Source organism: Rhinopithecus roxellana, chromosome 3, assembly GCF_007565055.1.
Source record: "Rhinopithecus roxellana isolate Shanxi Qingling chromosome 3, ASM756505v1, whole genome shotgun sequence".
NCBI lineage: Eukaryota > Metazoa > Chordata > Mammalia > Primates > Cercopithecidae > Rhinopithecus > Rhinopithecus roxellana.
Genome location: NC_044551.1, coordinates 33,804,147 through 33,816,627, shown reverse-complemented (window position 1 = coordinate 33,816,627; position 12,481 = coordinate 33,804,147). Strand labels below are relative to the sequence as shown.

The 12,481-nt window shown below is 41.0% G+C and overlaps 1 long non-coding RNA gene and 1 pseudogene across 2 annotated transcripts; both read right to left on the bottom strand.

Moving 5' to 3' along the window:
• Positions 1–207: 207 nt before the first annotated feature.
• LOC115896398 lies at positions 208–1,870 on the bottom strand. The gene is made up of 3 exons (XR_004056253.1): positions 1,815–1,870; positions 1,167–1,268; positions 208–316 (listed from the first exon to the last, which is right to left on the bottom strand). It is a non-coding gene; the product is annotated as an uncharacterized LOC115896398 (long non-coding RNA).
• Positions 1,871–10,027: 8,157 nt separating this feature from the next.
• On the bottom strand, positions 10,028–10,529 carry LOC115896562 (annotated as a pseudogene). Its single transcript, XR_004056480.1, has one exon. The product of XR_004056480.1 is annotated as a 40S ribosomal protein S24 pseudogene (transcript).
• Between the last annotated feature and the right edge of the window lie 1,952 nt (positions 10,530–12,481).

Sequence of the window (12,481 nt, the reverse complement as noted above, 5' to 3'; positions counted from 1 at the left end):
CATTGCAGGTGTCTCTTTCTCCTCTCCCTGCATATCAACCTGGGTATTAAGGTGACTGTGTTTGTTGGGACATTTCTCATTGCAAGTGACAAAACCCAATTAAAATCAACTTAAGTAAAAGAGGGAATTTACTGGCTCATTGGACTGAAACATCCAGGGGCAAAACTACCTTCAGGCGCCATGTTCAAGGAATTCATCTCTCTCTATGCCTCAGTTTTGTTTCCCTTTATGTTAGCTTCATTTTCAGGCCCAGGATGCCCTCAAGAGTTGATGGCCACCTGCAGCTTCAAGCTTATATCCATGTAGTTTAGTGACTCTAAAGAAAAGAGAGAGTCTCATTCTCAATTGTTCTGGCAAAAATCCCGAGGCTGATTTTCATTAGGCTGTCTTAAGTTCTCACTCTCGAACCAAACACTGTGGCTAGAGGGTGTAGAATATGCTGGCTGGCTGAATATTAGTCAAGTGTCCACTTGACTAATGGGTGAGAAGGTCAGCCATTCCATCACCACATGGAATGAGAATGGCAGAGAGGCAGTTCTCCAAAGGGCAGAGCTGAAAGGAATAGAAGGAAAGGACAACAAGCAGGGAAAACTACCTAAGTCCAGCACATTGGAGCAACATGTCTAATCTGTGGAGCAGAGATGGCCCTGCTACAATTTATTCTCCTCCCAGATGATGGAATATCCTTACTCCCATACCATAACTGAATTATGCTGGCTTGAGGACCCTGACGCTCTGCACTAGTGAAACAAAAGAAAACTTGACTTTTTACAAACATTGTAGAACACACCATGGAATTTTAGGGTTGAAAAGGATCTTATCGATCTTCCAGTCCAGCCATTTAATTTTGACATTTTAAAAAATCAACAGAATTAACCATTTTGAGTCAGGAAATTCAATAAACCATTCACTGAGCACATAAGCAAAGAGCGAGCATGTTTGTTTGTGGAAGTATCACTGGAAGGTTTTGGAGTCTTGGTTTCTGGTTGCAGATGAAGGAGGCAAGTCCCTTCAGCAATTTGGTACCTATCTTCCTCCATCTGGAGACTTGTAAGACTTTTCTCAGTGATGTACTAATAGAGTCAGGAGTGGAACCCAAGTCCCCAAGCCTAGGACTCTTTCTTTCAACTCTGCAGTACCTCATGGGAGGTATCTCCTTTTCTTACCTTGGTTGTATTTTCTTCCCTCTTCACTGAAATTATGCTTTCCATCCATCAAAAGTTTGCATCACTCCTTCAGCCAGCCTTTAGTGACTGCCCTCCGAACACCTAATGTAGTGGAGAAGTAGCAATAGGTGACATACGGTTGGTGCCCTCAAATTTACAACACGAGTCTCAAGCTTCTTGGAAACTACCACTTTCCTGCCAGCTCACCCCTTTCTGCCACATTTTTCCCTAGAGTCTCAACAGTTCAGACCCCTCCGCAGCCTCTCTCATTACTCCAAATCTCCTTCTCCTCAGGGAGGTTGTGTGGACACAGACTGACTGCTCACTCTCCCACCCCACGGGCTTTGAATAACCTCTCTCAGAGCTCATTCTGCACCATGGACACCGTCCGTTAAAATTTAATGGCAAGTTAGTAAAAAGATGGCATGCTTTATTGGTAATTCAAATCAGGTTATTGGGCACCATCTGCCTTTCTTCAAATTAATGGGAAGAAGAAATGGATCCTTTGGGTTTTGTTTATTTTTAGATGATCACAAAGGAACCCAGAAAGCTGCCCTAGATCATGTTAATCCCCACTGTAAATGAGGCCAAAATATCGGGGGGAGACAGGGGGTGGTAACAAACGATCATAAACAGGTCTCCACTTACATGCAGAGATTACGGGAAAAGCAGAGAAAAGTGTTCCTGTCTTCCTGTCTTCGTCTTGTCATTCCCCTTTCTGGACCAACTGGGAAAAAAGCCAACAGAATTATAACCCCAAGGAGGTAGCTAATTGAGACTGCCTGAGTAACAGAAGTGTGGCAAGAACATCCTCTCCTCTGCAGCCCCTATCAAATTCAGGCCAAGCTCCTGGTTATGTTTCACCTTTGATTTCAGTTCTGGACTCAGATGGAACTCCAGAGACCTGGAAAACACTAGACAGATCAAGTTTGAACTTGACTGAGAAATTCCCTCCACATGGTGCCCCTCTCTCAGGCTGACATTCTAAAGCTCTTCCCCTCACAGGCACTGGCCCTAGAAGGCTCCAATTAAAAAGCAAACAGGTTACCCAGGAGATGAACAAGTAACTCATTAGCAACTGCTATCCCATCAGCACAGATTCCTGAGCAGATGGCTGCACTGTACTCTGAGGGAAGAGCACTGGGCTGAGAAGGGCGGATAGGCTACAGCACTGAACATGAGGCTCCTGGGAGCAAATACAAAGGAAATTGGGAAGGTTCGGGTGGGAAAGAGAGATGAAGACATGGCACCTAGGTCCTAGGGGGCTTGGAGGCAAGGATGGAGTATTGCCCAGAAAAGAGGAAAAGAAAGTGATGGAGAGTCGGAGAAGTCACAGAAAAGGGCAAGGTGATTTCAAATACAATGTTTGCTCCCCTCCAGTATTTTTTCTAAAGTATGTTGTCCCAGATTGGAAGGAACATCAGAGCATTTGATTTTTCCATCCTTGATACAGTCATAGGTATTTCTGGGGCAGGGGATGGGGGCAGGGGGAATGGAAGAGTCTGTTTATTTTAGTAATCTTCACATTAATATATTAATAAATTAAAATGACCTTATTCCTCTGATTTGTTTTGTTTGTATGTTATAAAGTATAAGAACAACTTTTGACAATTTCCGGCAGCAATTATTTCATTTGGGAGTATATTTTGCAATAGACTTTAATGCATAATTGTCAAGCTCCTATTGATGTTCTGTCAGCACCTCATAATTATAACAGTATTTCATCATTAAATGTGCTTGGGAAATGCTGAAATCCACACCCTCATTCCTTCTGTTTCGAGTGGTCTTGTTTGCACACAATGGAGAATGCTATGCCACCAGCAGTGGCAGCTCATTTTGCTGTTGGAAAACTCCACTGGGTAGAGTATTCTTATGTCAAACCCAGGTAGCTCTCAAACTTCAGTGCACATAAGAATCAGTGTAGAGTTTGTGAAACTTGCCTTGCTGGGTCTTACCCACAGAGTTTCTGACTCAGTAGATGTAGGGTGGGGGTCTGAGAATTTGCACAGGTGACTTAATCCCATCCATCTCCCTGTAGTTTCCACTGCCTCCTCCCTGTAATTCCCAGAATGACCCAGAAAGTCGAATTCCCTTTCCAGTGTGCAGAACTTCAAACACTTAAGCCCAGCTCCCCAATGCAGTATAAGCATCACAAGGGTAGGGATAGGGTCAGTAATGGTTTCCTTGCCTTCTTCCCAATGGCTTCAATGGTGTTGACAAGTGTGCATGCAATGAAAATCTGTTGAGTGACTGGCACAGAGTCACTGCTATATAATTGTTGCTTGTTACTACTACTTCTGAGGAATAGAAACCCCACAAGACAGAGCTTCCCTCCAGAGGGCTCCAAGATAAGCTGCAAATGCACTCTTACCATGTCTTCTATGTTTCTAAACCTCAATAGGGCCTAGAATCAGACAAAGAGTATGCTTTTGCTTTGGGTAATGGATTTCTAGATTTTTTCATGTGCAGACCTGGCAGGGCTGATGTTACTTTATACCTCTTTAGAGAATGGGCTTACAAAAAGACTGACACGGTGGATATTTTCACCCAAGAATTCTCTTAGCAAGTGGAAGGAAATAATGGAATAATGGAACTCGGCAATTGGATGGGAAATGGAAGAGTGAAACCAGTCTCCTATAGTGGATGTGCTCCAGACATCCTGGTAGGGTAATTTACCCTCGTATTAAAACCGCATAACAGGAAAAGAACGCAAAAGTGGTCATGACAAGGGCCTAGTGCAAGAGCAGTAGGTTCTTACATCTGGCTTTTCCAAGTGAATGGATGTTTCTCTGGTCTATTTCAACATTATTACCATTCCCACCTTCGGCATGGTGTCCCTCCAGTGATGAAGCTGCTTTGCACCTGTAGCTGGCCTCCTTGCCTTCCCAAACCCCTGCAGGGCCAAACAGCTGCTGTTTAAGGGAGAAGAAATAAAAAGCCTTTGAAATAAATCATCCTAAAAGCAACTCATTTTTTGTTTGAGGGCATAAGTGGGGATTTGAGAGCTGACTGGAAAACTTCCTTTTCAGAACCCTTCCTGGCCTCAGGAACAAGTTTTTTCCAAAGCCATCCCAAGCAATTGTCTCAGCAAAGAGACAAAACCAGAAGACACTATTTATATAATTACAACTAATTACAATCTTATGATTCCATTTGATCTCCACATAAGAAGTTCACCAATTGAAGAACAGCATTGATCCACTGCCTGAGCCAATTAGATATTTTGGTTCAATCCAGAATGGCTACCCAGCCTTTACCAGGATGAATTTGTGTTTAGAATTTTATTTTTATAGCCTCCAAGGCATCCCAGATTTTAGAGGGACACTGGAAACCATCCATTTTCGCATGTCTGCTCCAGCAAGATCTGCATATTTCAAAAATCATTAAGAAGTTGATACTGAAGCCCATTTTACTTTTCTCCCCAATAACAAGATTTTTTGTAACATTGAAGTGTTTAGATTTCCCTGAGAAAAATGAAAAATGATTTCTTAATACCCTAGAATCTTAATCCAGATAGTTTAGGAGAAAAGAGATTACAAGTGACATCTCAATTTCAGGCACCTCATTAGTCAGGGACTTGATTTCTGATGATTGCTCTGCTAATTGACTCGGAGCTGACTGCTCCTCTCTGGGGAAAGAACTCCATGAATCCTGCTTCCAGGCCTCCAGGGGTTTGCAGAATCTTGCCTTTCACCATCTGAGGGTCCCTGGGCCTCGAGAGAAATCACAGAGGCAGTGGAGTCTCTGTTATTTACCTACTCTGAAATCCAAGGCAGGTTATTTATCCTCTCTGACCCTCCTCTTCCCTGGAGTATAGAATGAGGAAAATGCTGCTTGCCTGAAAACTTACTGTAAGGATGAGAGCATGTGTTACTCTAGGGGCCAGGCACAGAGTCAGTGCCCAAAAAAAATCTCTTGTTTCTTCAACCAAAAGTTAAGCACAAGAGTGGACGTGCAATATCCCAGCCCTGTTTTCCTGTCCATTATAATCTGATGGGGAAAACAGATGTGAATCAAATAATCCCCCAAATTATTTAGAAACAGAGATAAGCACAATAAAGGGAAGGAATGCAATTTTGTGAGAATTTCAGCAGAGCAACTGCTAGCTTGGTGAAGATGGGAGAAAGACTGAGATCAGGGAAGCGGGGAGGAAGATGGAGGAAGCAACACTTGAACCGAGCTCTGAGAGATAAGAGGGTGGGGAGGAATCCACATTGTAGACACTGGGAAGGGCAGGATCAGGGATAGAGGCCCTTGGAGAGAACAAGGGGCAGCATGGCAGAAACGGGGTTGGATTAATCACCAGCAATTTCCCATAAGTTGTTGGCAACCTTTATCCCACGTAGGCATACAGCAAAGTCCTTGATTAAATGACAAAATTTTCCAAATATATCTTAAGAAAAAACTTTTAATCTTGCTATGAAATAAGACTTGACAGAAATGCTTCCTGATCAGGTTACTGATTTCCCTGAAAAGATGCTTACTTTACATGAAAGGAGAAAAAAAGGAAAAAATATATAATTATATATAGCTATGTAATTATATGTAGTAGATAGGTAGAAAATGAATAGATGAATGCATTATAATTTGTAACAAGGAGACGTAGACTTGGAGTTGACAAATGATCTGAGACAGAGTCTCAACCCTGATCACTACTAGCTATATTATCTTAAGCAAATGTGTTACCATTTACTCAGAGTTTTCTCTGTGACAGGCACTGTGCTGTATCATGTTGGGATACATTACCCAACATGTATCATTGAATTTTTGCAGCCAGCCAGTGAGCTACCCAAAGTCCTCTGTATCATCATCATTATTATCATCTCCACTTTACAGAAGAGACAGAGGCTTCAAAAAATTAAGTGGCATGCCCACTTTGACATGTGTAATACATAACAAACTTAGCACCTGAATCCCAGCCACTGCCTCCAGAATCTACATTCTAAAAATTACAGCATCATTTGCTCTGTCCAGCCAGAAAGTGGTTCTGAAGATGAAAGAGTCACAGAAGACCTTTGTAAAACCCTCAAGGCCTCACCAGCAGAGGCCGCCAGAATAAACAGCTCTGCCTTCTTGCCGTGAGACCAGACCCTTTCAGGGTCACTCTGACTTCATTCCAACTATCCAATCTGGGTCTTCAGAAGGAGATTCCTTAGTAGGCTGCTTCACCTGCCCAGGGACCCACACATCCACTGTAATTGCTGCCAAAGTACCATATGTATGTGCACCCGTGCATTTTTTCTCGAGGTTGGTTACCCAAAATGTTTATGAGCTTCTGGGAAGAGGAATCTTCTCCCAAAATTCTGTTTCAATAGAGTTGACTCAAAACAATAAGGGACTAGGAAGTTCAGGAGAAATTTGTAATTCAGTCTGGTCTCAAACAGGAGTCACTTGCTCACTAAATACTTTAGGTGGGTCCATGATGTGTCAGTCCAGAGGTCCAGCCACAGCTGGAATCCTTTAAGAATTATTTCAGGTTTACTCAAAACAAAACAAAATGAAAAACAACTTTCTTACTCCTCCTTTGTACATTTAGGAATTAAATAACTTGCAGGAAAAAAGTCTAAAACACATTAAACTCTGAATAATCTGTATCCTTCAGGTTCTGTACAGCCTTCACCAATGTATATTGAAAATGCTATCGCAGAATTGCAATTAGTACGTACCTTCCCCTTCACACTGGTTTTCACAAATGATATTTCACATAAACATTCTTGTGTACTGGCATGGCCCAGGTTCTTGTTATTTTAATAACCCGATAGTATTCCATTCTGTTAACATTTCTTGAATGCATTTAAGTTAAAAAAAGAAACTCAGTTTTTGATCTTTGACACTTTGATTTTTGCTTTAGCATTTGAAAAAACTGATATGAAAAATGCTAGCAATGCATGACTTAAGAGTTTCAGAGGATAGGCTTTGGAATCCAACAGACATGTACTTGAATCCCATTTCTACCTCTTAGAAGTTATTTGACCTTGAGCAAATCACTCAAGCTGTCTGAGCCCTAGTTTCCTCATTGTAAAACAGGGATAATAGCAATATCTTCCTCTCCAAATTGTTGCAAGATTAAGCAATATAATATGCTTAAAGTGCTTTACAGAGTGCTTGGTACATGCTAAAAGCTTGGTAAATGATAGTTCTTGGCATAATAGACAGGAAATAGAGAGTTGGACCCACCTAAGGCATTTTCTTTAAAAGGGGTGAAAACGTTATTTTTTCAAGGTTATAAAGAAAGAAAATCAGGGGGAAATAAGGAAGTATCTAAATTGACCACATGTTGTTGTCAATTTACTTGCCAATTCCAAACTTGGGTGTCTGAAATGAACATTTTCAGTCCTAAAGTGAGGATGGCATCCTGGGGCTCGTGAACATGAATAAATATATTCAGAGAATAAATACACTCTACATGTCTCTGGCATGATGCCTCTGTTCAGCCTCAACACTGCCCACCTTTCTGCAAAGCAGGTCCTTATACACCAAGTCAGCCCTCCACCACCACCACCATCAAGGAGAATTTTCTGACACCTTCCCCAACCAATTGTCTGAACATGTAAGCTAGACAGAACCATGGTAATTCTCTTTTGTCCAATTCATTTGCTTTATAGATCAGAAAATGGGAGGCTTAGGCAGGTGAAATGAATTTCCAAGGTTGCATATCTACTTAAGGGCAGAACTGGTATGTACAAACCTAGTCACTTCTAATCATCAACCCACAGATTTTCTGATCGGTCATTTGTGTTTCACCTTCATGATATTTTATTGATCCATGAATCTTCTAGACTCCCATTTACTTGATCTTTCTTTTTTTTTTTTTTTACTAAAAATAAATGTAAAAAGAAATGTTATATAACTAAACATTAATAGATAAAAAACAGTATTACTAATTAAATGAAATAAAAGATAGTCATAAAATAAACAGCAGAGCTATAATTAAATTCTGGTTGAAATGCAGTGATCTATCAAAGGATCAGAGATGGAAGCAAATGCTCTCATCCACAAAAAAAGAAATTAGCAAGGGTTCAAGAGGGGATGAACAAGGATAGAAACCAGCAGTCTAAGATTCCATCAAACAAAAAGTCCATCAAAGTTTTCTTTAAGGGGATGGAAAAGGAATGAAAAAGGAATAACTGCATTGGCTTGGTAGGACAGGTGTGAATTTGGGAAGTACTAACCTGTGACATCCTGTCTCTCCTACACCATCTCTTACCTGTCACCCACCAGGGAATAGTTCCTGAAACTTCGTGTTTTGAGATTGATTCTAGGATCCCACAAAACTTTTCACTTCTTTGCTTCCTTTTGCACTCTGAAAGCTCTGTTTAAACCCTCAACCTTCACAAGTAAAGTTGTTCACAGTTTCATTTGCAAATAATCTTAGCTGTCATTTAGCTTTGTGCATAGGCATTATCTTATTTAATCTCAACAACACCTTTTTAAGTGGAAACCACTGCAATCTCCATGTGAGGATTGACACATGGAGAAATTACTGAACTTGTCTATGTCTTCAGCTGGTAGCTTGGAATTGCCTGATTCCATACTCTATGCTCTTAATCACTGTGATACAACACTTTCTAGTCTAGCTTTAGTTGATTCATTAATAATTTGCTTCAAAAATATTTACCAAATATTTCATATGATCCCATCAATGGACTCAGCATATAGGAACAAGCAAAGATTGATATAACTTAGTCCTTGTCCTTGACTTTTATATGACATTAATACATTCAACAAATATTTATTGGCCTATTACCAAGTTGTAATCTTGATAAAGAACTGAGAGTTATGCATCTGAAAAAAATGCACAAAAAAAAACAATATAATAAAATACCAAAATGTACAGAGCAATTGGTAAGAGTTATGAGTAGGTCAGGAAGGAGATGGAGTGTTGTGGTCTAGCATTACTGGAGAAGGCTTCCTGGAAGACATGACCCTTGAAAGGAGGGAGGACATTGCAGGCAAAAGTACAAAGCAAGCAAAGTGACAGAGGAGACACCCAGCATTGAGTGACAGAGACTCCTCTTCTTAATACCTGATCAATTGGCAACAACACTAAAACAAACAAAACACCCACCCAAAGGGCAGCAGGGTCTCACATTTCTTAGCTATGATTTTCAGAGATCAATGACAATAAACCCTGTGAGGCACAAGTTCCTCCACTCTTAAGAGTGACATTGGGTAGAAGGGGAGCTTTCACCAAAGATGCCTTAGGTTTCAATCGTGTGTCTGAGAAAGCCCTGCAATTGGCATGGCCTAGAATATCAACACAGGGGCAGGAAGCTTTCAGTTAGCCTCAATGCAGCAGAGAGTGAGGAAGAAAAAAACATACTTATTAGGATTGTTGGCCTGGGAAGCTTTGAGGTACACCAGCGAGGCAGGAGCTTAGAAAATAAGTCTTGCTCCTCACAGTTAAGTGCCAAGTGCTGTGAATGACTCAGAGCTGGCTCATTATGGACCTATTTCAGCTAATCCTCCACAGGCAACAATCCTCCTATTTTCTGGGACTGTGGAAGCCTGGGGAAAATCCATTCCTTTTCCAGTTTGGCTTGAGGGTGAAGAGCCTTCCTTCTTTAATAAATCTCCAAGCTCACAGGATTCTTCTTACTATAGCTAGTGCTAGAAAGTGTAGAGTTTGCAGGTTTCTGAAATGTTCAACACCCATTCTGCCCCTTCCTGATTACACAACAACAATAATAACATGTCTATTATCCTATCCATCTTCTCTATTAGATGTTAAGCTTCTAGAATGTTATCCATACAATCACTTACCTGTGCATTAATCCAATCAATAACCGAGTGGCGCAATGTACTCACCTCTATTTTAGCACCCATACACTTCATTGTACTTATTTTTTTTTTTTTTTTGAAAGTTTTTAGTTTATTAATCTGCTCGTGAAAAATCCAAACTGGACACAGGTAGGCTTTACTGCAGCACCTTTACTCCTTCGGCTTTTTGCCAGCACCAACATTGGCCTTTGCAGTCCCCCTGACTTTCTTCATTCTGTTCTTGCGTTCCTTTCGTTGCTTTCTTGAGGTCTTTTTCTTCTCATACAGGCCATGTCTTGCAAGTCTATGTTTGGGTTCATTTTTCTTTGCATAACCCAGGGAGTCATAAATCATGCCAAAGCCAGTTGTCTTGCCACCACCAAAATGAGTTCTGAATCCAAATACGAAGATGACATCCGGTGTGGTCTTGTACATTTTGGCTAGTTTTTCCCGAATTTCTGTCTTAGGCACTGTTGCCTTCCCAGGGTGAAGAACATCAATGACCATTTGTTTCCTCTGAAGTAGTCGGTTGGTCATGAACTTTCTAGTGCGGATAGTTACAGTGTCATTCATGATGGCGGCCTATCTTCAGACAGTCAGGGAGGACCATTGTACTTATTTCTATTGGAACCTGGGCCTTATCTACATCTCCAGCCTCGTCTCCCACTACCCAGTGCTTAACACTGTAAGGTTCGCCACATTGACCCTTCTTCCTAGACAGTGAGCTGGGCCTTCTCTCTCCCACCGTAAGGCATTCACATGTGCGGACTCTTCTGCATGGGCATGGAACAAATATTCTTTTCCACCTTCCTCCTTCATCTAATTAGCTTCTACTTACCCTTCAATTTCAAGTCTCACCCCGCCCTCCCAAGCCCAACTCCCAGGCTAGGCCAACTTTTTAAATCCTAGGCAACTGAACATGAGTAGTCTGTAAGTACAATGAGGCAAGGGATCTTGTCTGATTTTGCTTCCCAGCAACTAGCATGGTGCCTGGCCTGAAGTAAGCACTCAGTATGTGCCTGTGGTTTGAATAAATGAATAAATGAACAAATGTGGCCCTTTCTCTCGGGGTTCTGTTGAACGTATTAATATTAATATTTGTTGAACGTATTAATGATATATAAAAGTCATGGCATATGAGCACTTAGTAAATGTTTGTTGAATGTGAAACTTCCATGTGCAAGTCTCCACTTTAAAGTACTGTGAAGGACCACAAATAAAAAGTTACATGAACAACAAAAAGCCAAGCACATAAACGTATAGTCCCAAACCTCAGAGAGTTTTCAGCAAAATACAGAAAAGGGGACGAGTACAAGATAATCATAACGGTGAAAAGAAAAAAGGGCACAGAAGGAGTACAGACAAAGGGGCTAAGGAAGTTCAGAGGAAGGGAGACCACATCTGAGAAAGGGTACGGACAGGTTTTAGGGAGGAAGCTCTGGGCCCAGCAGCTGTTCTAGTCTTTATCAGGAAGCCGTGTGTCCAGTGCTCTGTTGGATAGGACTATTCCTGGGTCAAACATGAGTAGGGGAGGTGCCCACCTACCACCACTCCACTTTTGAAGCCTTTCTCTGTTTCATGAAGGCTCAAAGCAGGGCAGACAATTTAAAACTCTGCAGGGGCCAAGAAACTAAGATAACCAAAAGGTGCAGGTTTACTGTGGCCAATTCCAAAGCACATTTCCTGTCTGACAAGCAGAGGCAGATGTTACTCAACTACTGTCCGTTGTTGTCCTGTGTGAATACCAGCCCTATATAGTGATTTTTATTCCCCAAGAAAATAAGGAGATCCAGATTCTTAAATTAAATCTTCCAGTTTTAAAATGTTGGCAACTAATTCAATTTTTAGGCTCTAAAAACACTCTTTAGGTCTGTGGATGGCATCCAGACTGCAGATCTCATCCAGTCATGAATAGCTGGCTTACAACCTCTGGCCTAAACACATTAGACCTGTGAAAAATTAAAGCCACCATTTTGCAGCCAGGTGATTAGCAAATGTTAACAAATTTGATCAAATCAGATGTTGCCAAGGAAGTGGAGCAACAGGAATGCTCATATTCAGCTCCTAGGAATGATGATTGGAACAGCCGCTCTGGAATGCAAATTGGCATTATCTTGTAAAGATAAGGACATGCATATCTCATTACCTAGCAATTCCATTTTTGGCGTATTCTCTAGGGAAATTGTTGCAAATGTGCACAAAGAAACATATAACATATAAAGAACATACAAGAATGTTCATAGCTGCATTGTTTATTATGGCAAGAAACTGGAAACAAATCAAATGCCTATTAAAAGAATAAATAATCATAGAACAGAATAAAAATAACTGAAGTGCTATCAATTAACATGGATCTGGTGTCTTGAAGGGTCAGGTATACCCTTCTAAGTAAGATCTTTCTTCTAAGGTCTCTAATATCTCATCTCTAATGTGAAACAATCCTAGATATTACTAACCCATTGTTAGTGTAACCTTTATTCATTCAGCAACTACTTACAGACCATCCATACGCCAGATATTCTGCTAGATGCTGAGGACGCTGTGACAAACCAGAT